The sequence below is a fragment of the Castor canadensis genome, chromosome 5, assembly GCF_047511655.1.
Source record: "Castor canadensis chromosome 5, mCasCan1.hap1v2, whole genome shotgun sequence".
NCBI lineage: Eukaryota > Metazoa > Chordata > Mammalia > Rodentia > Castoridae > Castor > Castor canadensis.
Genome location: NC_133390.1, coordinates 88,585,289 through 88,609,742, shown reverse-complemented (window position 1 = coordinate 88,609,742; position 24,454 = coordinate 88,585,289).

The window sequence follows — 24,454 nt, the reverse complement described above, 5'->3', positions numbered from 1 at the left end:
AAAAGATTTTTCCAAGCAAGTTCTCCCTTCTCTCTAGTATCAACTTAGGCTGTAAATTCAGGGCCTGCCTGGCACAGAAGCAGCCAGGAAAGTTTGAGTGAATCAGTCAAACTCTGCATCTCTAGTACTTCATCTATATGCTCTACAGATTTTTTTAGACTATTCTTTCTAGAGAAATAAAGTACACTTAAAGTTAGATAGAACCCATGGTATCCCTTTACCTTTCTGATTAGTGCAAACTCTGGTTCAGATACTGAAGAAATATGTTGGCTAGATGAGACAGGTTCCCATTTTTAGAATGCATTTTAGTATAGGAAATAAACTGTTCATGGAGGTGACTTAGTTCTGCCATGGTCAAGTGGTAAGTAAACTGTAGGTGCTCTGTGGTGCCAGGAAGTGTTAATAAGTTCCCAGGGACAGCATTCTTCTGCACTTCCATCAGTTCAGTCAACACCTGGCTCATGACTTGATCCAACTGGTACAGAAAGCTGTAGGCAGCAGAGGTGGGCGCAATAAATTGATGGGGTGGAGGAGGATGGTTCTCAAACATGGCAGCCCCAATCTCCATGAAAGCAAAGGGCTCTTCAAAGCCTAGTGAACAAAGGCCACAAAAGCAGGTCCCAGTGGTTCAGTGTCAGGAGCCTCAAAGCTCAGCATGAACACCTCTAGAAAAACAGGAGAGATAAAAGTCACCAGATACATATTCTGCAGATTTGTTACTCTGGAGTCACTAGAGCTGGAAAATCTGATGCCACAATTTCTAAAGGAAATTTCTTCTGTTTAGTGTAGTTTTTTTGTTTTTGTAATACTGGGGTTTTGAACTCAGGCCTTGTGCTCATAAGGGATGTTTTCTACCTCTTGAGTCCAGCCCAGATGAAGATGTTTTACTAATACATTTTGTGTTTCCCTCTAGTTTCCTTGGTTACCTTTTCTTGCCTTGCTCTGTGCTCTGAAGGAGCACAAGAGGTTAGGAGGCTGATCTTAATAGAATGGGCTGTGTCAATTCAGTTACGATTTTGTAACAAGCAAATTAGAAAGGAGGAGGAAAGCAAGGTCATGACCTTCATCTCATCTATTTTTCCAGTGGTCGCTTTAGGCTGACTGAATTTATCTGCAAAAGAACACAATTCCTGGTGCTGGGAATGTAGCTCAATGATAGAGTGTTTACCTGGCATGCACAAGGCTCTGGGTTTGATCCCCAGCACAAATTTAAAAAAAAGAATATGGTTCCTGCTTATCTAAGTCTAAATGTCCTTGCTAGATACATGACATTAAAACATTGTTTGTCAGTTTCTATTAATCCTTTCCACACCTTTATAAATAGTCCCTTTATTAAATTTTCCATTTAGCTGTGTTATTCCATTGGACTGTAGTCTGAACGTTTGTGCTTCGCAAATTCATGTGTTGAAATCTAGTCACTAATATGAGAGTGGTAGGAGATGGTGCTTTTTGGAGGTGATTAGATCATGAGAGGAGAACCATCATGAATGGGATTAGTGCACTAAAAAAGAGGTCCCCCAATTGGGTGTGGTAGCACATACCTATAATCTCAGTATTCAGGAGAGTGACACAGGAGAATTGTAAATTCAAGACCAGTCTGTTCTATGTGAAGACACAACACGAAGATGTCATCTATGAGCCTGAAAGCTAGCCCTTACTAAATCCTTGACTTGGACTTAGACTAAGAAGATGGCTATCTCTGAGAACATAGGTCTCCACCAGATCCTGAATCTGCCAGCGCCTTGATCTTGAACTTCCCAACCTCCAGAACTGTGGGAAATACATTTCTGTTGTTTATGAGCCTCGTAGTTCATAGCACTTTGTTATAACAGCTCAAGGTGCTTTATCCCTTAAGTGCACTTTAAGCATCTCCTAAGGCAGCTTAGCATTTGTTTCCAGCATGAATAGTGAATGTTAAAAGGGATTACCGCTACTAATAAAAAGATTCTTAAAAGAGGCTACTGCAGTAATTCAAGCAGGAGATGATGGTAGCAGGGGAGGTGAAGTGGCTGGATTTCTGAAGGTTTAGCTGGTAGAATTTGCTGATGGGTGAGATATACTTGTGAGAGAAAGAAGCTGAGAGTAGCTACAAAACTAGAGGCTTGAGCAGCTGGAAGGATGGAATTGCCATTAATGGGATTAGAAAGACTTTAAGAAGAGCAAGCTGGCAGTGGTGGCTTTTGTTATGTTAAGTTTGAAAGCCACCTAGATATCCAAAAAGGTTGCCAAGAAAGAGGTCTGGGAGTCATCTGCTATAAATGGTCTTCCTGGTCATGCAACTGATCAATAATCCATTGCATAAGCAGGGAGAGAAAGGAGTAAAGACTGTGTTTTGGAATACTTCCCTAGGTGGAATTTGGGGACATAAGGAAAACCCAGATCATTAGAATGAAAAGTGGTGGGCAGAAACAAGTGAGTGTGGTGCCCTGAAAGCCAAATGAGTAAAGTGTTCAACGGAGAAAGAGGTAGTTAACCATGTCAAATGAAACAATGAATAAAAATTGACTACTGAATACCATTGGTGATATTTATGGAACAAAAGTCTTAATGGAGTGAGTTCAAAAGAAGATGGGAGGAGAGAGTAGAGATAGGATTATAAAACATGTCTTTCAGGTGTGGTGGTTCATGCCTAGAATTCCAGCATTTGGGAGGCTGAGGCAGGAAGATTTCAAGTTTGAGGCCAGCCTGATCTACATAGGGAGACTTTTTCTCAAAAAACTGAAGACTAAATCAACCAAACAGACAAAAGACAAGTCTTTCAAGGAATTTTGCCAAAAAGGGTACTAAAGAAATGGGCAGTACGCAGAGAGGAAGCACTATGTAGAGATCTTTTGTTTTTAAGATGGAAGAAATAACAGCATGTTTACCTGTTACAGGAATACTCATAGAGGAGAAAATTTGAAAAAAATTTATTGAGTTATACAATTTAAGAAAGAGAACAAAATTTTCCCTCCCACAGCTTTATTTCACAAGTAAGAAAACTGGTCCTCAGAGTGGCTGACTGATTTTCTAAAGCCCTAACAGTAATTGCTTATCCTTATTGTCCAGATATGTATAATGTTAGGGTCATAAAATGAGTAGGTCCTACAATTACCCTGTGTATATTTTCTTATCACTCTTTTTAGAGATTATCTCAGATTGGCTTACTGGCATCCAGTTTCTAACTAGTACCTATTTACACTGGAGAATCTTTTGTAGACAGCTGTTCACATATTGCTGCATGTAAAAGGTTTCTCCCTAAAACTAACTGACACTTAATAAATGTTCTCTTCCCTTCTTCATTCCACCCTCTTTTATCCCTTTCTCCCCCTTATTCCAAAGATTCTGCCATCTCCTGACGGTCTACCGTTGGGAATTCATCCTATCATCCCATTTGTTTATGAATGTTCTTGGTAGATGGTAGTACTGAGCTGTGATCAACAGGCTCCTTTAAGCAGTTTGTTGAGATCCTTTTGGTGGTATAGCTAATAAAAGGGAGAGTTCCCTAGTAAAAGGAAGGGTTTAACTGAGTAATGACAAGAAATAGGAAGAGATTCAGAGCAAGAGGGCTTGAGGATAAGCCCGTAGGAGTCAGATGAGAACCTTGGCACGGGCAGGGAGAGAGTGTGCTGAGAAGCCAGAGGAAAGGCCCAGTTGTCCTCATCAGCATCCAAGTCAGGCGATGCCACACCGCTCTTTAACGAGTCTAAAGTAACTTACAACTATTTCTCCTGTGGCTTTTGCTCTCTTTTCTTCAGCTTATTTCGTTTTTTCTTATCGCATCAGTTGTAATCTTACTTACTATTGTCCTTTTAATTATAAAAACTGTTATTCCTGCTTAGTCTAGAGTGTGTGAGTGATGGGCCAGTCAGAGAATTGCAATGCATTTGACCAGTATACAGGAGATGTGTTTCTGGATAAAGGCTCTCTTCTCTTCTTTGGTAGTGAGGAAAGACAGTTAAGGCATTCATGATCTTAGGGGAAACTGGGAAATTGGTGTAACCTGAATGTTTGCTCCCAAATGGTGACTTCCCAACTGACTCTTTGCGTCATTCCATTTTAGTATATCTTTGCCCATGGACTTACTCAATCTTTTTCTTCCCTTTCTAGCTAAGGTCCCAATTGCATGCCTAGCTTTATGCATTGAATAAATTGAGCCCTCCCTGCTGAGCTGTCAGCAAATGGAACTGACCAACAGAACAATCTGTGTAAGTGCATCTCATGCCTGGGCCAGACAGAAAAGCACAATTATTTGATTGCTGGAGATTGCCACTAAATGAGGGTGAAATAGAGGGTCTGAGACTTGTTGGTGAATATTATTAATAACAGAGTGTCATGCATTAATAACATAGTGTCATGTGAAACAAAGCTACACTGGAGGGTCTGTCTGAAGTCTTATTTTAAATCACATTTTCAGGGAGCTAGATGGTTCAGAAGATGAACAATAATAAATCAAGGTGTCTTTAAGCACCAGCTTAGGAGTTTCAGTTTGACTTAGATGGAAGTTAAGAGAATGTACATTGCTGTCATAGGTTATTTGTTGGCCAGAATGAAGGGATTTATGCCTGGATAATAACAAAAACCACATTACTATGTGGTTGTTCTGTGAAAAATCATCTTCACGCTCATCATTAGAGTGCTTGAAGAGCCCACTGCAAAAACTCCCTGAAGTGCTTTTTTGATAGCTATGATGTCCTATGCTGTTCCATACATAGTTCATTAGTTCACTTTATTTTGGCAATATTGGGCTTTGAACTCAGGGCCTATACCTTGAGCCATTCCACCAGCCTTTTTTGTGGTGGCTTTTTTTTTTAAGATAACATCTCATGAATTATTTGCCTGGGCTAGCTTCAAACTGCAATTCTCCTGATCTCTGCCACCTGAGTAGCTAGGATGACAGGTGTGAGCCACTGGTGCCCAGCCATAGTTCACATCTTTATCCACCACGACAAACAGTATTCCAGACTTTCTTCTACCTCTCCTCTTCATAAACCTCATAGTCCTGCCGGATGTAGCCTCTATTCTCCAAATTACTTCAAAGACCACTGCCCTTGGGTTTTTAGCTAAGTCATTTTCAAGTGCTCTTCTGCAATCTCATCTCGGTCCTTCAGTTAAATGTCCAGATCAATTATGACTTTTATGATACCTACTTTGTTCATTAAAGTCTGGAGCAAGTGTCCACAGATCTTTTATGTAAAAGAACAGTAAATATTTTTGGCTTTTGGGGGGCATATATAGTCTCTATATTCTTTATTTTCATTAAAATTTAACACCATCCTTAGCTCATGACAATTTAAAAATAGACCACAGGATGAATTTGGCTCATGGGCCAACCCATTGCCTGTACTGATCTCTCTTTTTTTTGAAATCCTGTAAATTTTGTTTATTCTGCACTGCCAATGTCTATATAATGTACAGAAATCATTGGCATCCAAGTATTTTCTGTATTTAACTGAAGACTCTCGATAAAAGAAATCATGTCTCATATACTTCTTTTTGCTCCCTACAACATTTATTACAGTGTCTAAACAGAAAAATACTCAAAGGATACTTATAAAATGAATGAATAGATTACCAATGATATCATCCAGCAAGAACTCTTCAACTCTTCCAAGATTTTTCTCCACCTTATCCATGGTTTAGTAAGGTCATGTACACCATAGTGCAACTGGTAATTAAGAGAATATTATTTTCATTTATTACATATTATATTCATTGAGCACTTATTATATGCAAGGCTCCATTCTAGGTTCTGAGAGAACATCAGTGGATAAAACAGACAAAAGCCTCAACCCTTTTGGAGTTTTGCTAGGAAGCATGATATTAATAAGAACTCTCTTACTAATCTGTGTTAACTTCATGTTCCTATTTTTCATGTCACTGACTTAATAATAGTATTTGCCACTTGGTTTACTAGGGTACAAGAAATAATAAAAATTATAATAGTAGAAGCTGACATTTATTATATATTTAAGACAGTTATAAATATTATCTTTTTGAATATGTACAGCTGCATGAGGAATTTATAAAGCAATTAACTGCATTTAGTTATTTTGTTGTCAATCTGAAAAACTGGTTATCATAACTGTCACTTATCTAGATTACAGGAGACAAACTAGTCTACTAGAGGCAATATTTTGATCATAAGCTAAATTAAGCAATATTTTGTGTAATAGGAACATAGAGTTTAATAATTCGTGATGATATAAAAGCTAGCAAGTAGGTGAGGGATTAAAGATTTGATTTAAGGTGTATTGAATCTAGGCCAAGTGATCTTTCCAATGCAACCAAAATTGTGTTGAGTCATGTTGAGTTTTATTTTAAATGAGCACAGATTTATGTTAAAATTAATAAAGGTGAAGAAAAAAATACAAACAAGAAACAAATCAATCAATATATACAATTAGTTGAAAGAAATGAAGATATTTTATGGCAGTTTCCAAGAGGGAATATGTGCTTAATAGTCAGAATTTCCTCATGGTCTTCTTTCCTTATTGTGTCTCTCCTAATGTCTGTCTCACACACAATCCATTGTCAGATAAAACTTTTAAATTCTCTCCTAATGCTGTTTGTTCAGCTCCTTTTTCTCTTGCCAGCACTCTTCAAACTATTCCATTCTCTCTCCCAGCCACTCTGTCCATTTAATAATTCTTCCATTCCTGTATTTTTCTCCTTTCCTGAAGTGTACACCGTGGTGGGCTAAATTCTTGATGCCCCTCAAAATTTCCATCACTTTGATTATGGGCTGGAGCTATGGAAATGATGGGATAGTCGTCCCTTTACTTAGATCACACAATATGGTAAAGGTGGTGAGATCTTTACTCGTGTCACTCTATTACTTCATATAAAACACCATTGTACAAACTGTTTGCTTTGAAGAAGTAAGCTGCAATGTTGTGGGAGGATTATGTGTCTGGGACACAAGAGTAATCTCTAGTTGCTGAGAGCCAGTAAAAAATGGGGACTTCATCTGTACAGGTGCAAAGAGCTGAATTCTGCTGACAAGTTGAATGAAATTCAAAGAGGTCCTAAGCCTCAGATGAAATCACACCTAGATTTTCTGCCTTGTGAGGTTCTGAGCAGAGAATCCAGCTACATCTCGCCCAGATTTCTTACCTACAGGAGCTATTAGATAATTGTTTTAAGCCCATATATTTGTGATAATCTGTTACACAGCAATAGAAAATTAATGTAAGGGCCAAAAACACTTGAGGAAAGAGTGATCTCCTCACCGCCAACATAATACATAAAAATTATATTGAGGAATGGGTTGTCCCTCTATAAAGCATTTTTTTGACCATGATCTTTAGTAAGAAATACATTTTACATTATGACCCAAGGAACAAATATATGTATGTAGAACATAAATAATAGTGAAGAGTGACCTGAATCCCACTGAGAGTCATCTGTCAGTTTGTAGAGTAGATGATGGATAATAGGTGATGAGATTAGTGAGAATTAAGAAAGTAAAAACAAAAGATGGAATTTAGAACTCAAACATTTTCAATTAAAAGGAATGCTTTATTTTATTTTATTCTCTTTTTATTAGTATATATTAATTGTACAAATGGGTTTCAATGTGATGTTTCCTTTGATCAAATTCACTATTACTCTTTCTTATCCCCCTCCCTCCTTTTAAAACAGTATTAATGGGTTTCATTATTCTATTTTTCATACATGTGTATGAAGGACTTTGATCATATTGCTCTCTCCTTTATGCTTGTCTTTCACCCTCCCCCCAATCACTGGTTCCCATTCCCAACACAATCCCTATTTTACACTGGTGTCATTTTTTTTTTTCTTTTTTAGGTCTAGATTCTGCACAAGACACAACATGTGATATTTGTCTTTGTCAGTCTGACTTATTTCATTTAAAGTGATCATTTCCAGTTCCAGCCATTAAGAAATATGATTTATAATATGTTAACTATGATAGCTGGAAAGACACATGTGCTCAGCCTAAAACACCAGAAAGCATTCATCACTGATCATACAGGATGATTTGAAGCTGAAAAATTTCTGCAAATCTTTTTCTTACTCTCCTCAGGTCACCTTTTTGTCAGTGAGGAGCCCCCCTTCTGTTTCATCCTTCCCATTCTACCCACCCCCTACCAGGCTCCTGGCTTTATTATACCTCAGCTGCTTTTATCAGCAAAACTGGCCTGTTTGTCCTGCATCTTTATATTATTTGCTTTGGAGGCTTATGAAACCTCTTATGATGTAAAGTTAATGCATTATTATGCTCAATTGTATTTTCACTTGGTATGAGCATGTGGCAAGAGGAAAGACATGGAAAGATTTTTTAAAAAGTTGCTGCCCTGTCCTTCTGGTGAAGATGAGATACAATGAGATGGGACAAATGTAGGAGCAGAATAGAAATTCCAGTGCTGTCTCACATGTAAAAATGATGAAAATATAAACTTTTTCCATGGAAATAAAGAATTCAAGAAATGACAATATGTTAGAAAGTATTTTTAAATGTTTCAAGTGCTATTTTAAGGTGATCAGTACCAAATAGAGGCACTGGAGGGGAGGGTATATAGATATGCAAAATTGAACTACTGAGTTGGACACTGAAAGAAAGGAGAAATGAGAAAAGAGGAAGAGAGGTTGCTGGAGAATATTTGAATAAGAGCAAAAGTGAACCTTGGTATGTTTACAACACCCTGGCCCTTTAATCTTTTAATGGCTTCTGTGCATTGCACAAGTGCTTGCTTCTAAAGATAAGACACCTGCTCAACAATGCCTATCAATTGTGACAACCAGGCATCTGCACTAAGTCCCACCTTTCATTGAGCTCCATTTTGACCCCTCTTTGGCTGTGCTTCCCCATGGGTGAAGGGTTGTGGAGCCAAGGGATATGCTCATTTGGTGACCTTGTTCCCCTTTCTAGATTACCTACTAGGAACTGGATAGGAAAAAAAGGTAATGGTAAGTGCTGGATTCAATCCCCAGTACTGGGTGGAAAGAAGTCAGTGCTAAGAAGAAAAAATCAGGGAAGGCAGGTGCACAAGCTGAAAACCACCATTTGTACTTTTGATCAAAGCCCCAAAAAAGCTAGAGTTGGACCTATACTTCAGCCCATTTTCTTTACCTTTTCCATTCCCCAAGCCTTATCTTAGATCTAGGCTCCTTCAAGCAGGCTCTGATCTGTTTTTAACTATGGAGATCCTTATTTATTTATTTATTTGTAGTACTGGAGTTTGAACTCAGGGCCTCAAACTTGCTAGACAGGTGCTTTACCAGCTCAAGTCAGAGATCCTTAATCAGGAGTTTTCAGCATGCAATAGGTCTATGAACTTGAATGGGGAAAATATTTTTGTTTTCATGAATTTCTAATGAAAATTTATAATTTCCTTTGATTATGAATTTATACAAACAGTAATATCAATTCTTATAACATTGTCATCAATAGAAATATCATATTTTATAGTATATTGAAGTCATTCTAGATCTTAAAATATCATTTACACTCCTTACTACTTCAAAATAGAGTGCTTTAAAATAGCTCATTTCATATTAATAAAGATGCAACTTATTAGGGCACAAAATTTAAAACCAAATTTTAATTGATTTATTTCAGCATAATGTTTCTTTTTCTGACATATGTATTTTGTTTGACGTATTTAAACACTTTATTCTGAAAAGGGGCCCACATGCTTCAACAGACAGGTATATCGTATAAACAGGGCTAGAAACTCCTGAAATTTTTATCTTTTTTGTCTTTCTCTTCTCCCACTATTCCTGCTAACTCAAGTAGAAATGCTTCCACCTAACCATAGGCCTAGGTAATTCAGATTTTTCCTTGTCCTTGCCCAGAGTTTAGCAAGAACATCTCTGCTGGGTCCCTGACCTCCTTTCTAAGGCTTTTGAGGCCTCTGTGTATAGCTGTGGGAGTTGTTTCATGTAAGTCTTCTTTGAGTTGGGTTCATTTTCTTGGCATACCTCTTGGATACATATCTGGTAATGGAAGACACTGTTCCTTAGGAGCTACTTAATTTCACAGTCCACAACCTGGACTATCTAGTTATTGTCCTCTTTGTCTAATAGTTTTACTGTACAGCCCTGAAAAAAGGACATGTCCATGGCTAGTGACTCAAGGAAAACCATGATCTTTCCTACCTTAATTTTGAGTTTCATGTTCTCATGTGAACATATAGTACTTTTACTTTTACTTTATCCTAAATACCACCTTCCCCTACCTTGTTTGATGGTATTGGAGCTACACTCCCAGCCCTTTTTGCTATAGTGATTTTTCAAATAGGTCTCATGTTTGTGCCCTGACTGGCACAATCTTATTTACTCCTCCTGTGTAACTGAGATGATAAGTACATACCACTATGCCCAGCTTTATTGGTTTAGATGAGATGGGGTCTCACTAACTTTCTTTACATGAACTGGTCTTGAGCCACTATCCTCCTGATCTCTGCCTCCAGGGTGGCTGGGATTACAGGTATGAGGCACTGCACATGGCCTACTTTATCCCTATTTTGAATCTATGGCCAAAATCTCTTAACATTCAAATTCTCTTCTAAACAGACTTCAGTTATGCTTAGCTCCTGGCCTTCTCTTTATTGTTTTCTGTTCTGTCAGTCTCCACATCTAATCGATCACAACCTTTTGATAATTATAGTTTTGAATTTCGACTTTTTTCTTCATCCTTGCTATTGCTGCCTTAGTTTAGATCCTCTCATCTCTTGGTTTGGTTATTAACTAATAAAATGACTTATGAAAATGCAATAGTGTGTAAGGTGAGATTTTCCTGAAGGAAATAGAATTTACCCAATTTAAACTGGAGAAGAGAGAATTTTCTTCTTTTTCTAAAACCAAATGATTGTTGGACATGAACTCAGAAGCATGGATTCATTTGGAGATTCCACTATCTTGAGTGGAGTGGTTCTTGCTTCACAGAGCCCTGGCCAAGATCCAGACATTGACTCAAGATCAGATTTTCCCTATGATCTCTAAGAGTTATTCTGGTAGAAGTTACATTTGTGTGGGATTTCCTTATTCTCACATCTTCCATAAAAGTGTTACTAACCTGTGGAATTGAGGTGAAGCATTATTTCTTCTCCAAGGCTGGGAGGGGGGTAAATCAGCAGAGTTTCCAATAAAACTGCTCTCAGCACAACAGCTTCTTCAAAGGAGTAGTCCCAAAAAAGCAATACCACAGTGATGACATGAGAGGGCAGAACCAAAGGTAGATAAGAAGGAAATTATTCTGGACCATGCCTGTGGCACCTCACTAGAAAACTCCCAGAAAATATTCTGCTAGTGGCAGGAGCAAGAGATACTATTCCACTTCGAGCTAGTAGGCACTGGGACTCACGTCATCTTAACTTGGGTGAGAGTAATCTCTGAAATATGTGCAGGCAAGTCAGACTGATGGCATATAGGTTATCTTCTTTATTTTATTTATTTATTGATTGACTCATTGATTTATAAATACTGGGGTTTGAGCTCAAGGCTTCATGCTTGCTAGGCAGGTGCTCTACCAATGAGCCACTCCACCAGGCCTTTTTAGTGTTGTATTTTTGAGACAGGGTCTCGTGAACTTTTTGTCTGGGTTGGCTTTAAGCCTCCATCCTCCTAATCTCCTGAGTAACTAGGATTACAGGCATAAGCCACTAGCTTGAATTAACTTAGATCTCTTAAAAATGGTAAGGATTCTTTGATTAACAATCTCAAAGTGTTTATTTACAAATATTTCACCTATTTCTAACTGCTACCTTAGTAAAGAAAAAGCAGTCAACTCAAATCCTCTTTTCCTTCACCTCACTCGGAAATGTAGTAGCATATAAAAATAAATTATAATATCTACTTAAAACTGGATCACTCATAAAAGTGTCGGTTTTGAAGATTTTCTCACTTTCTTTGTGCTAGTCCTACTCAATCAATAGAACTGTTAAGATTGCAGGTGTTCTTTTATGAACTTTTATTTTGAGACAGGGTTTCGTTTTATAGCCCAGGTTGGCTTTGAACTCACTATTCTCCTGCTTCTGCCTTCCATCTATCAGGATTATGGTGTGTACCACCACATCCTGCACTCTAAACTCAATAAAAGAGCATCATCATTTTCTAGCCAGGCTCAGGCCTGTGATTCCAACACTAGGGAGGCTGAGGCAGGAAGGTATCAAGTTTGAGACCAGCCTGGGGCACATAGTGAGATCCTGTCTCAAAACAAAACAAAAGGAAGGGCTGGAGATGTAGCTTAGCATTCTCAAGGCTCTGGGTTTGATCCTCAACACTACCAAAAGCAGCCAACCTCCTCCCCAAAACATTATTTTCTTAAAGTCATTTCTTACATTATTGCAAATGGTTTTTTACTTATTTTATTATCTTTTTTTGTTTGTTTTGAGACAGTCTTGCTATGTAGCAAAGGCTGGCCTGGAACTTGAGATCCTCCTGCCTCAGCCTCCTATGTGCTGGGATTACATATATCCATCATGTGCCTGGCTGGTATTTTTTAACTTTCAAAATTGAGATATAATTCATATGCCCTAAAATTTACCATTTTAAAATGTAAAATCCAGTGCTTTTTCAATATATGTAAGTTGTGCAACCATCCCAAAACATATTTATTGCCTCCTAAGGAAACACAGTACTCCTCAGCAGTTGGTTCTGTTATCTTCTCCCCTAATTCCTTGGCAATCACTGACCTTTCTATTTCTATATGTTTGATTATTTTGTACATTTCATATAAGTGGATTCATACAATATGTGACTCCTTTTGTTTGGCTTCTAAGTATGATGTTTTCAGGTTTCATACATGTTGTAGTCATATGAGTAAGTTCTTCATTCCTCCTCCTTTTTTTTTGTAGGGCTGTGGGTCAAATCTAGGGCCTCATATGCCAGGCAAACAAACATTCTACCACTGAGTTGTGCATCCAGCTGATCACTCCTTTTTCGGTCTGAATAAAATTCTATTGTATGGCTATACTACATTTTATTTATCTGTTCTCATCAGCTGCTGGGATTTGAGTTTACACATTTATGAATGATGCTGCTTTGAACATTCTTGAACAATTAATTTATTGTATTAGAAAATCTTTTTCAGTTCTCTTAAGAGAACTGAATTCTTCTCTTACTAAGAGAAGAATTGCTAGATTATTTGGTAACTATGTTTTTTATAACTGTCAAGTTGTTTTTCACAGTGGCTGCACTATTTTGCATTCCTACCAGGAATTCATAAAGGTTCCAATTTTTCTGCATCCTTACCAACAATTGTAAATTTGCTTTTATTTTTCTTTTCATTATATTCATCCTACAGGATATGAAGTGGTATCTCAATGTGGTTTTGATTTTTATTTCCTTAGTGACTGAAAATGTTGAGCATTGTTTTTTTTGTGTGTCTGTTGGCCATTTGTAAAAATGGTTATTCAAACCATTCGCCCATTTAAAAAATGGTTGTCTTTTATGGTTTAGCTGTAGGAGTTATTCCTTTATTCTGGATACTAGACCCTTATCAGACATGTGACTCACAAATATTTTCTTCAATTTTTATGGGTTATCTTTTCACTTTCTTGTTCCTTTGCAACATGTTTTTATTTTATAATTTTGATAAAATCAACTTACTGATTTTTATTTGGTAGGTTATGCTTTAGAGTGTCATATTTAAGAAAACATTATTTAATCCAAGGTCATAAAGATTTATACCTAGTTTTACTTTGGAAAATATATTTATATTTAGGTCTTTGGTCTACTTTGAATTCTTTTTCTCATTTAAAAATTAAGGTTTATATAAATAGTTCTTTGAAATAAACATTTTACACACATTAGTTTATTTATACCTACTGGTAAATTAGATGATACTTTTTATATTTGCATATATTTTATATATTTGAAAAAGTTATATTACTATATAACCTAGTGTGCTGTACATGTGCATTTAAAGAAGTAATTCAAACTTCAATGTTTTATGAGGGGGATATATTACAAGAATTCTAAATTATTTTCAGATGATTAAAACAATTTTGGCAGCATAAATTCTCAAGAGTTAGATGCCTTTCCACTCAGCCCCAGCATCTGTGTCTGGATTAGAACACTTTTGAGAGGATAGCTGTAGATATGCATTCTCTGTGAACTGATCAAAGACTCTGAAGTTCTCCAGGAGGTAAATGACCCAAGGAGGTACAGATGGGTAGTGAGGGCTGCCTTTCAGCTCAGGGAGCCTACAAGTAACAGGCAGTTTGGGACAGGTCACTAGCACATGAAGGGAAAGTGGCAGATGGAAAAATATATAACAGCAAATCAGGAGGGATTTTGTAAAAGAGGTTTTGCACCCCCTCTATACACAGATGTACTCTCTAGGAAATGTCTTTTAAAGATGTCTAAGCTTCAGGAAAATGGTTTTTCAGTATTTTTAGTCAAAAGGCCTTTAATCAATGGCTTTATGACCAAATCTCCTGAAGATACTGCTCTTTTCTTTTATATATTTCTTTTTTCTTTTTTTTTTTATTTCTTTTTTGACAGTTCTGGGGTTTGAACTCAGGGCCTCATGTTTGCTAGGAAGGCACTCTACCACTTGAGCTACTTCACCAGCTCCTTTTATCCTTTAGTCAACATTCTCATTGCTTGTAGTTTTTCAGCTCCAACTATGTTTAATATTTTCAGAAGTGTGTCATTTACTACTTGGCCATTTATCATCTCTTTACTGTGCAGGCCAGAGATGCTCCAGAACAGCCTGGAACCCACCAATCCTGGGCCTGCATGCAATGTGGAAATGAATATCCTTGACCTCACCACTAGCAAGCTCCACCAGAGGAGCTGTGCCAATTCTCTTTTTTTTTTTTTTTCCTGAGACAGGGTCTCCTATGTAGCCCAGACTGGTTTGGAACTCATGACACTCCAGCCTCATCCTCCCCAGTGCCTGAATTTTGAGTTCACTTTTGTATATGATGTGAAGTAGGGTCCCACTGAATTTTTCTGCATGTGAATATCAGCTGTCCCAGCAACATTTATTGAAAACATTATTCTTTCCCCATAAACTTGTCTTGACATTACTGTTGAAATTAATTGAGCTTAGGTGTATTGATTTACGTCTGGACTCTCAATTTTATTTCATTGATTTTTTTTTTTTTTTTTTGTGAAGTGCAAAGTGACAGAGTTTTTTTAGAACAGGAAAGGAAAGAGCAGAAATTCCCATGTGGGAGAGGCTTGAGGAAAGCAGTACAAGCCCTATTCCATTGATCTTTACATCTAATCGTATGCCAGTATGACGGCATCTTATTCTAGTTTTGTAGAGATTTTGAAGTTGAGAAATATGAGCCTTCCAACTTTGTTCTTTTTGTCAATTTTTTGGGGGTCCCTTGAAACTCCATTTGAATTTTAGAATCAGCTTGGAGTTTTGAAAGGGATTGTATGGGCTCTACAGATAAATGGAGAGTTTGACATCTTAACAGTTGTCCAGTACATGAATGTGGGATGTCTGTCCACATATTTAGGTCCTTCCTCTTTAATTTCCCTCAACAATGTTTTGTTGTTTTCAGCACACAGGTATATTAGTCTTTTTTGTTGTTGTTGTCATAAGGAAATATCTAAGGTGGGATAAAGAGGTTTTGGCAAACATCAGAGTCCCCCTAATCCTTTTGGAGCACAGCCCAGTTGACTTAGGCTTCACTTCTTAAAGGTTGATCACTTCCCCCAACAACGAACAAATCCCAACACATGAACCTTTGGTGAGACAAACAACATTCAAATCACAGCAACAGGTCTGGCACTCCTTACTGTGAGTTTATTCCTAAGCACTTTATTCTTTTTGATGTCATTCAAAGTGGAATTGTTATCTTAATTTCATTAATACATTGTTCATTGATATGTACAGAAATACAAATGATCTTTAGATATTGATCTTAAATCCTGCAATCTTATTGAATACCTTTATTATCTTTACTAGTTTTTTGAATTAGTTTGTGTGTTCTTTAGGTTTTCTGTATGTGTAAAATCATGTCATCTGTGGCAGAGATAATTTTACTTCTTACTTTCCAGTATGGATGCCTTTTTTTTTCTTGCCTAACTGCTATGCTAGAACCACCAGTTCAATGTCGATATAAGTAGTGAGAACTATTCTTGTTTTATTCTTAATTTCAGTGGAAAGATTGTAGTCTTTCAGCATTAAGTGTGAGGCTATCAGGTTGAAACTTTTTTATTTTCCTGAATTGTTAAGGTTTTTTTTTATCATGAAAGAGTATTGCATTTTGTTAAATGATTTTTCTGCACTTGTTAAGATGATCATGTATATTTTCCCCTTTCTTCTTTTAATGTGGGATAATATATTCATTAATTTCCATATGTTAGAACAACCTGACATTCCTGGGATGAATGCTGGTCTTGTAGAATGAACTGGCAGTGTTCCTTTCTGTTGTATTTTTGGGTCAACTTTGTGAAAGATTGGTGTTCATTGTAAAACATTTGGTGGAATTCACTAGTGAAGAGTTTGGTCCTTGCCTTTTCATTGTGGGAAGATTTTTTAAAAATTCCTAAATTAGTCTCTTTGATAATTGCCTTTCTATTTGTATTTTCTATTTCTTTTTGAGTCAGTTTTGGCAGTTTGTTTCTAGAAACTTGTTCATATCATCTAGGTCATCTAAATTTCTTGCATATAATTGCTCATAGTGCTACCTTGCAATACTTTTTCCTATTATATTGGTAGTAATGATCTCTCTTTCATTCCTGAGTTCAGTAATTTGAGAATTATCTTTCTTTGTTCTTGGTCAGTACAGCTAAAGATTTGTCAATTATTTTCAAAGAACCAACTTTTTGTTTCATTGACTTTTTTTATTCTTTGTTTATCATCATTCTAATTATTTCCGTATTCTGGTTATTTTGGGCTTAGTTTGCTGTTCTTTTTCTACTTTTTTAAGGCAGAAAGTTAGGCTATCATGCAAAAGCTTCTTTTTTCCTCTTTTTTTGGCAGTCCTGGGGTTTGAACTCAGAGCCTCACACTTGCTTGGCAAGCACTCGTATCACTGGAGCCACTCTGCCAGTAATATCTTCTTTTTTAATGTAGGCATTTATAGCTGCAAGCTTCCCTGAGTCTTGCTTCACAGAATTACACAGATTTTGCTGCTTTTGTTTTGAGTAATCTCAAACTATCTTATTTTCCCTTCTGATTTTTCCTTTGATATATTGGTTATATATTGATATATTGGATATATTAGTTTGCACTGTGGTTTAACTTCTACATGTTTATAATTCACAATTTTCTTCTGATACTTATTTATAATTTAATCACACTGTCATCAGAGATTATATTTTGTATAATTTTAATGCCTCAAATTCGTGAAATTTATTTTATGACCCAGTCTGTGGTATATGCTGGAGAATGTTCCATGTGTAGTTTTTTTGTTGCTGTTGTTGTTGCTAGGTGGAATTTTCTATAGATTATATATTGGGTCTTGTTGGTTTACACTAAAGCAATTTTTATTTCCTTACTGATACACTGTCAAGCTGTTCTATTAATTATTGAATTAGAATTATTAAAAATAGAGGTATTGAAATATCCAACTATTAGTGTCAAATTGTGTATTATCCTTTCAATTCTGTCAGTTTCTTTTTTTTTTCCAATCTTAAATGGCAAAGCCGTTCATTATATTTTAGGTAGTAATGTTGATAATTTTTTTGGTATATTTATTCATTTATTCATATATGCATACATTGTTTGGGCCATCTCTCCCCCCTGGCCCCTGCCTTCCCCCCAACCCCCTTTGCTTCCAGGCAGAACCTGTTCTGCCCTCTTCTCCGATTTTGTTGAAGAGAAGACATAAGCAATAATAAGAAAGACAAAGCACTTTGCTAGTCTGAGATAAGGATAGCTATACAGAGAGATTCTTAGCATTGCTTCCATGTACAAATGTATTACAACCCGAAATGATTCATCTCTACCAGACCTCTACACTACTTCCTGGTCACCTTCCCACAGTGACCTCTGTCAGTTTAAGGTTACTATATTAGCTCCTCTGCAGTGGGCACATCAAACACTTTCAAGTTTTGGGTTTCCTACCTTTCCTTATTCCTCCTGTATGTGTTCTCCCCTTACATGTGACCCATGTCCAATAGTATTACTGTATTTGTTTTAAAGTCTGCATATGAGGGAGAACATACAATTTTTGGCCTTCTGAGCCTGGCTAACTTTGCTTAAGATGATGTTCTCCAGTTCCAACCATTTACTTATGAATGACAAAATTTCATTCTTCTTTATGGCTGAGTAAAATTTCATTGTGTATAAATACAACATTTTCTTAATCCATTTGTCAGTAGTGGGGCATCTTGACTGTTTCCATAACTTGGCTATTGCGAATAGTGCTGCAGTAAACATGGTGTGCAGGTGCCTATGGAATACCCGAGTTGCATTCCTTTGAGTATATCCCTAGGAGTGGGATTGCTGGATCATATGGCAGATGTATACTTAGTTTTTTAAGAAGCCTCCATTTTGTTTTCCAGAGAAGTTGTACAAGTTTACATTCCTACCAGGAGTGTATGAGGGTTCCCTTTTCCCCACATTCTTGCCAGCATTTGTTGTTGGTGGTGTTTTGATGATAGCTATTCTAACAAGGGTGAGGTGGAATCTTAGTGTGCTTTTGATGTGCATTTACATTATAGCCAGAGATAGTGAGCAGTTTTTCATGTTTTTTTTGGCCATTTGGATTTCTTCCTTTGAAAAAGTTCTGTTTAGTTCAGATGCCCATTTCGTTATTGGTTCATTGATTTTGAGGGAGTTTAGTTTTTTGAGCTCCCTGTGTTTTCTGGTTATCAGTCCTTTGTCTGATGTATAGCTAGCAAATATTTTCTCCCATTCTGTGGGTGGTCTTTTCAGTTCAGAGACCCTTTCTTTTGTTGTGCAGAAGCTTTTTAATTTCATACAATCTCATTTGTCCATCCTTTCTCTTAGTTGCTGAGCTGCTGGGGTTCTAATGAGGAAGTCCTTGCCTATACCTGTTGCTTCCAGTGTATTCCCTGCTCTTTTCTGTACTAGCTTCAGAGTTTTGGGTCCAATATTAAGGTTCTTGATCCATTTTGACTTGATACTAGTACAGGGTGATAGACATGGATCTAGTTTCAGTTTTCTGCCAGTGGATAACCACTTTCCTCAGCAACATTTGTTGAAGAAGTTATTTTCCATCATATGTTTTTAGTGCCTTTATCAAAAATAAGGTGGGCATAGCTGTGTAGATTCATATCCGGGTGTCTATTCTGTTCCACTGGTCTTCATATCTGTTTTTGTGCCAGTACCATGCTGTTCTTATTGGTATTGCTTTGTAATATAGTTTGAAGTTGGGTATTGTGATACCTCCTGCATTGCTTTCTGCTGAGTATTGCCCTGGCTGTTCGAGATCTCTTGTATTTCCAAATGAACTTTAGGTTAGATTTTTCAATCTCTGTGATGAATGTCATTGGCATTTTGATGGGAATTGCATTAAACATGTAGATTGCTTTTGGTAGTATAGCCATTTTTACTATGTTGATTCTACCAATCCATGAGCATGGAAGATCTTTCCACCTTCTGTAGTCTTCCTCGATCTCTTTCTTCAGGAGTTTGTAGTTCTCCTTGTAGAGGTCATTCACATCCTCTGTTAAATTTACTCCTAGGTATTTGATTTTTTTTTATTTTATTATTTATTTATTTATATGTGCATACAATGTTTGGGTCATTTCTCCACCCTCCCCCCACCCCCTCCCTTAACCTCCCACCCCCTCCCTCTTCCCCCCACCCCCTTGTTACCTGGCAGAAACTATTTTGCCCTTATCTCTAATTTTGTTGAAGAGAGTATAAGCAATAATAGGAAGAAACAAGTGTTTTTGCTAGTTGAGATAAGGATAGCTATACAGGAAGTTGACTCACATTGATTTCCTGTGTATGTGTGCTAACTTCTGGGTTAATTCTTTTTGATCTAAACTTTTCTCTAGTTCCTGGTCCCCTTCTCCTATTGGCCTCAGTTGCTTTAAAGTATCTGCTTTAGTTTCTCTGCATTGTGGGCAACAAATGCCATCTAGTTTTTTTAGGTGTCTTACCTATCCTCATATCTCCCTTGTGTGCTCTCACTTTATCATGTTCTTTTGGGCCAGGCTAACCTCACTCAGAATGATGTTCTCCAATTCCATCCATTTACCAGCGAATGATAACATTTCGTTCTACTTCATGGCTGCATAAGATTCCATTGTGTATAGATACCACATTTTCTTAATCCATTCATCAGTAGTGGGGCATCTTGGCTGTTTCCATAACTTGGCTATTGTGAATAGTGCTGCAATAAACATGGTGTGCAGGTGCCTCTGGAGTAACCTGTGTCACAGTCCTTTGGGTATATCCCCAAGAGTGGTATTGCTGGATCATATGGTAGATCAATGTTTAGCTTTTTAAGTAGCCTCCAATTTTTTTTCCAGAGTGGTTGTACTAGTTTACATTCCCACCAACAGTGTAAGAGGATTCCTTTTTCCCCGCATCCTCGCCAACACTTGTTGCTAGTGGTGTTGCTAATGATGGCTATTCTAACAGGGGTGAGGTGGAATCTTAGTGTGGTTTTAATTTGCATTTCCTTTATTGCTAGAGATGGTGAGCATTTTTTCATGTGTTTTTTGGCCATTTGAATTTCTTCTTTTGAGAAAGTTCTGTTTAGTTCACGTGCCCATTTCTTTATTGGTTCATTAATTTTGGGAGAATTTAGTTTTTTAAGTTCCCTATAGGTATTTGATTTTTTTGAGGCTATTATAAATGGAATTCTTTTCCTGTAGTCTTTATCAATTTGTTCATTGTTGGTGTATAGGAAAGCTAATGATTTTTGTTTTTTTTTTTTTTGAATTGAGAACTTTTCCTTTTTTTTTTTTTTTCATTTTTCTTTTATTATTCATATGTGCATACAAGGCTTGTTTTATTTCTCCCCCCTGCCCCCACCCCCTCCCTTACCACCCACTCCACCCCCTCCCGCTCCCCCCCTCAATACCCAGCAGAAACTATTTTGTCCTTATCTCTAATTTTGTAAGTTGATTTTGTATCCTGCCACATTGCTAAAGCTGTTTATGGTGTCTAAGTTTTTGGGTAGAGCTTTTTGGGTCTTTGAGGTATATGATCATGTCATCTGCAAATAGGGATATTTTGACAGTTTCTTTACCCATTTTTATTCCTTTTATTTCTTCTTGCCTTATTTCTCTGGCTAGGAATTACATGACTATGTTGAATAGGAGTGGAGAGAGTGGGCACCCTTGTCTTGTTCCTGACTTTAGGGGAAATGGTTTTAGTTTTTCTCCTTTAAGTATGATGTTGGCTATAGGTTTGTCATATTTAGCTTTTATAATGTTGAGGTACATTCCTTCTATGCCCAGTTTTCTTAGAGCTTTTATCATGAAGTGGTGTTGAATCTTACCAAAGGCTTTTTCTGCATCTATTGAGATGATCAAGTGATTTTTGTCTTTGCTTCTATGAAAGTGCTATATTACATTTATAGATTTGCATATGTTGAACCACCCCTGCATCCCTGGGATGAAGCCAACTTGGTCATGATAAATTATCTATCTGATATGTTATTGGATTTGGTTTGACATTATTTTATTGAGGATTTTTTCATTGATGTTCATTAAGGAGATTGGTGTGTAGTTCTCCTTTTTGGATGTGTCTTTGTCTGATTTGAAATGAGTGTAATATTGGCTTCATAGAATGAGTTAGGCAGTGTTCCTTCCCTTTCTATGTTGTGGAAAAATTTAAGGAGAGTTGATATTAGTTCTTCTTTAAAGGTCTGATAGAATTCAGCAGAGAATCCATTAGTCCTGAACTTTTCTTTTTAGGGAGACTCTTTATTGCTGCTTCAATTTCATTTTGTGCTATAGATCTATTTAGGTGGTTAATATACTCTTGGTTCAGTTTTGGATGGTCATAAGTACCTAGAAATTTGTCCATTTCTTTAAGATTTTCAAATTTATTTGAATATAGGTTCTTAAAGTACTCTCTAATGATTCCCTTGATTTCCGTGGTGTTTGTTGTTATCTCCTCTTTTGCGTTTCTGATTTTACTGATTTGGGTTTTTTCCCTCCTCATGTTAGTCAGACTTGCCAGGGGTCTGTCAATTTTATTTTTTTCAAAGAACCAGCTTTTTGTTTTGTTGATTCTTTGTTTTGGTCTCTTTTTATTATTAATTTTTTGGTCTCTATTAATTTCAGCCCTTATTTTTATTATTTCTCTCCTTCTGTTTTGGGTTTTACTTGTCCTTGTTTTTCTAGGAGTTTAAGATACAGCAGTAGGTCATTTATTTGAGGTCTTTCTGTCCTTTTAGTATATGTGCTCATGGCTATAAACTTTCCTCTTAGGACTGCCTTTGCTGTGTCCCATAGGTTCTGGTAGCTTGTGTTTTCATTTTTCATGAACTTCCAGGAACCTTTTAATTTTCTTTTATTTCATGTGTGACCCACTGGTCATTGAGCAATATCTTGTTCAGCTTCCAATTGTTTGTGTATTTTCTGCTGTTGTTTTTGTTGTTGAGTTCTAGTTTTAATGCATTGTGATCAGATAGAGTGCAGGGGATTATTTCTATTTTCTTCTATTTGCTGAGGCTTGCTTTGTGCCCTAAGATATGATCAATTTTGGAGGAAATTCCATGGGCTGCTGAGAAGAATGTACATTGTGCTGTTGTTGCATGAAATATTCTGTAGACATCAGCTAGATCCATTTGATCTATGGTGTGATTTAGTTCTAGAATTTCTTTATTGATTTTTTTTGGATGACCTATGTTTTGGTGATGGGGGTTATTAAAGTCTCCCAGTACCACTGTGTTGGAGTCTGTATGTGCTTTTAAGTCCTTTAAAGTATTTCTGATGGAATTGGGGGCACTGAGATTGGGTGCATATAGGTTGATAATTGTTATTTCCTTTTGGTGTATTTCTCCTTTTATCAGTATGGAGTGTCTTCTTTATCTCGTTTGATCAATGTAAGTTTGAAGTCTACTTTGTCTGAGATAAGTATTGCTTCTCCTGCCTGTTTTTGGGGGCCATTGGCTTGGTAAATCTTCTTCCAACCTTTCACTCTAAGCCAGTGTTTGATTCTGTCAGTGAGATGGGTCTCCTGTAAACAGCAGATTGTTGGATCTTCCTTTTTAATCCAGTTTGCCAAATGATGTCTTTTGGTGGGGGGGGTGTTGAGTCCATTGACATTCAATGTTAATATTGATAGGTATGTGGTGATTCCCATCATTTAGTAGTTTTTGTTGTTTAAGGGTTTGATTGTGTGCAACTGAGTTAATATTACTGATTCCTTGTCTTTTCTTTTCCTGTGGTTTGATACTGCCTGCCCTCTTGTGGTTTTATTTGTTTTCATTTTCTGTGTGCAGAACTCCTTGGAGAATCTTTTGTAGTGGTGGCTTGGTGGTCATATATTGTTTTAGTTTCTGCTTATCATGGAAGACTTTTATTGCCCCATCTATTTTGAATGATAGTTTTGCTTGGTAGAGTATCCTAGGATTGACGTTATTTTCATTTAGTGCCCAGAATACCTCACTGCATGTCCTTCTTTCTTTTAAGGTTTCTGTTGAGAAATCTGCTGTGATTTTGATGGGTTTACCTTTGTACATTATTTGTTTTTTGTCTCTTATAGACTTCAATATTCTTCCTCTATTCTTTGTGCTTGTTGTTTTAATGACAATATGTCATGGGGAAGATCTATTTTGGTCAAGTATGTTTGTTGTCCTGGAGGCTTCCTATACCTGAATTGGCATTACTGTCTCAAGATTTGGGAAATTTTGTGTTATTACTTTATTGATTATATTACAGATACCTTTGGCTTGCACCTCTGCTCCTTCTTCAATGCCCACAGTCCTCAGGTTTGTTCTTTTGATGGAGTTGGTGAGTTCTTGCATATTCCCTTTGCAGGTCTTGAGTTGTTTGACTAACAGTTCTTCAGTTTTTCCTTTAATTTCTATTTTATCTTCAAGTTCTGAGATTCTGTCTTCCTCTTGTTCTAGTCTGCTATAGTGGCCTTCCACTGTGTTTTGTGTTTCTGTTTGATTTTTTTTCCTGAGGTTTTTCCATATCAAGGGTCACTCCTCTTTAATATTTTCTATTTTTGTCTTTAATTCATTTATCTCTCTATTTATAATGCTCTCTGTTTCACTTTGGTGTTTATTTAGGGCTCCTATGAGTTCATTTTTTTGTTTCTGTGTCTTCTCATACTCTTTACTTTTGGTGTCTTGAAATTTCTTGAATGCATCTTGAACATTTTGGTTAACCACGTCTAGTATTATCTCCATGAAATTCTTAATGATTACTTGCAGGATTTCTTCTCTGAGGATGTTTTTGTGGGCATCGCTGGGTTCCTTGATGTTATTTGTCTTTGTTTGTTGGAGTCAGGTGTTGGGTATCCATTTTCCATTTTCTTCATTTCCCTCTGAATCCTGTGTTAAATTATTTTGGTGGGGGAGTGGTTTCCATCATTTTTTCTTCTCTTTGTTGATCCACTTGGTACTGTGCAACTATGTTCATGATAGGCTAGTTGGTG